Raw genomic sequence first — 2,636 nt, 5'->3', positions numbered from 1 at the left:
CCGCTCCGTACACCTCGTACACGCGCGGCTCCGCTCCGTACACCTCGTACACGCGCGGCTCCGCTCCGTACACCTCGTACACGCGCGGCTCCACTCCGTACACCTCGCACACGCGCGGCTCCGCTCCGCACACCTCGCACACGCGCGGCTCCGCTCCGTACACCTCGTACACGCGCGGCTCCGCTCCGTACACCTCGTACACGCGCGGCTCCGCTCCGTACACCTCGTACACGTGCGGCTCCGCTCCGTACACCTCGTACACGCGCGGCTCCGCTCCGTACCCCTCGTACACACGCGGCTCCGCTCCGTACACCTCGTACACGCGCGGCTCTGCTCCGTACACGCGCGGCTCTGCTCCGTACACCTCGTACACGCGCGGCTCTGCTCCGTACACCTCGTACACGCGCGGCTCCGCTCCGTACACCTCGTACACGCGCGGCTCCGCTCCGTACACCTCGTACACGCGCGGTTCCGCTCAGTACACCTCGTACAGGCGCGGCTCCGCTCCGTACACCTCGTACACGCGCGGCTTTGCTCCGTACACCTCGTACACGCGCGGCTCCGCTCCCTACACCTCGTACACGCGGCTCTGCTCCGTACAACTTGTACACGCGGCTCTGCTCCGTACATCTCGTACACGCGCGGCTCTGCTCCATACACCTCGTACACGCGCGACTCCGCTCCGTACACCTCATACACGCGGCTCTGCTTCGTACACGCGCGGTTCCGCTCCATACACCTCGTACACGCGCGGCTCTGCTCCGTACACCTCGTACACGCGCGGCTCCGCTCCGTACACCTCGTACACGCGCGGCTCCGCTCCGTACACCTCGTACACGCGCGGCTCCGCTCCGTACACCTCGTACACGCACGGCTCCACTCCGTAAACCTCGTACACGCGCGGCTCCGCTCCGTACACCTCGCACACGCGCGGCTCCGCTCCGCACACCTCGCACACGCGCGGCTCCGCTCCGTACACCTCGTACACGCGCGGCTCCGCTCCGTACACCTCGTACACGTGCGGCTCCGCTCCGTACACCTCGTACACGCGCGGCTCCGCTCCGTACCCCTCGTACACACGCGGCTCCGCTCCGTACACCTCGTACACGCACGGCTCTGCTCCGTGAACACGCGGCTCTGCTCCGTACACCTCGTACACGCGCGGCTCTGCTCCGTACACCTCGTACACGCGCGGCTCCGCTCCGTACACCTCGTACACGCGTGGCTCCGCTCCGTACACCTCGTACACGCGCGGCTCCGCTCCGTACACCTCGTACACGCGCGGCTTCGCTCCGTACACCTCGTACACGCGCGGCTCCGCTCAGTACACCTCGTACACGCGCGGCTTTGCTCCGTACACCTCGTACACGCGCGGCTCCGCTCCCTACACCTCGTACACGCGGCTCCGCTCCGTACACCTCGTACACGCGCGGCTTCGCTCCGTACACCTCGTACACGCGCGGCTCCGCTCCGTACACCTCGTACACGCGCGGCTTTGCTCCGTACACCTCGTACACGCGCGGCTCCGCTCCCTACACCTCGTACACGCGGCTCTGCTCCGTACACGCGGCTCTGCTCCGTACATCTCGTACACGCGCGGCTCTGCTCCATACACCTCGTACACGCGCGACTCCGCTCCGTACACCTCATACACGCGGATCTGCTCCGTACACCTCGTACACGCGCGGCTCCGCTCCGTACACCTCGTACACACGCGGCTCTGCTTCGTACACGCGCGGTTCCTCTCCATACACCTCGTACACGCGCGGCTCTGCTCCGTACACCTCGTACACGCGCGGCTCCGCTCCGTACACCTCGTACACGCGCGGCTCCGCTCCGTACACCTCGTACACGCACGGCTCCGCTCCGTACACCTCGTACACGCGCGGCTCCGCTCCGTACACCTCGCACACGCGCGGCTCCGCTCCGCACACCTCGCACACGCGCGGCTCCGCTCCGTACACCTCGTACACGCGCGGCTCCGCTCCGTACACCTCGTACACGCGCGGCTCCGCTCCGTACACCTCGTACACGTGCGGCTCCGCTCCGTACACCTCGTACACGCGCGGCTCCGCTCCGTACCCCTCGTACACACGCGGCTCCGCTCCGTACACCTCGTACACGCGCGGCTCTGCTCCGTACACACGCGGCTCTGCTCCGTACACCTCGTACACGCGCGGCTCTGCTCCGTACACCTCGTACACGCGCGGCTCCGCTCCGTACACCTCGTACACGCGCGGCTCCGCTCCGTACACCTCGTACACGCGCGGCTCCGCTCAGTACACCTCGTACACGCGCGGCTCCGCTCCGTACACCTCGTACACGCGCGGCTTTGCTCCGTACACCTCGTACACGCGCGGCTTTGCTCCGTACACCTCGTACACGCGCGGCTCCGCTCCCTACACCTCGTACACGCGGCTCTGCTCCGTACACCTCGTACACGCGGCTCTGCTCCGTACATCTCGTACACGCGCGGCTCTGCTCCATACACCTCGTACACGCGCGACTCCGCTCCGTACACCTCATACACGCGGCTCTGCTCCGTACACCTCGTACACGCGCGGCTCCGCTCCGTACACACACGGCTCTGCTTCGTACACGCGCGGTTCCGCTTCATACACCTCGTACACGCGCGG

Source organism: Phyllobates terribilis, unplaced genomic scaffold, assembly GCF_046119375.1.
Source record: "Phyllobates terribilis strain yellow unplaced genomic scaffold, ASM4611937v1 Scaffold_298__1_contigs__length_2340664, whole genome shotgun sequence".
NCBI classification, from domain to species: Eukaryota; Metazoa; Chordata; class Amphibia; order Anura; family Dendrobatidae; genus Phyllobates; species Phyllobates terribilis.
The sequence above is the reverse complement of the archived record's forward strand: the minus strand, read 5'-3'. Positions refer to the sequence as shown.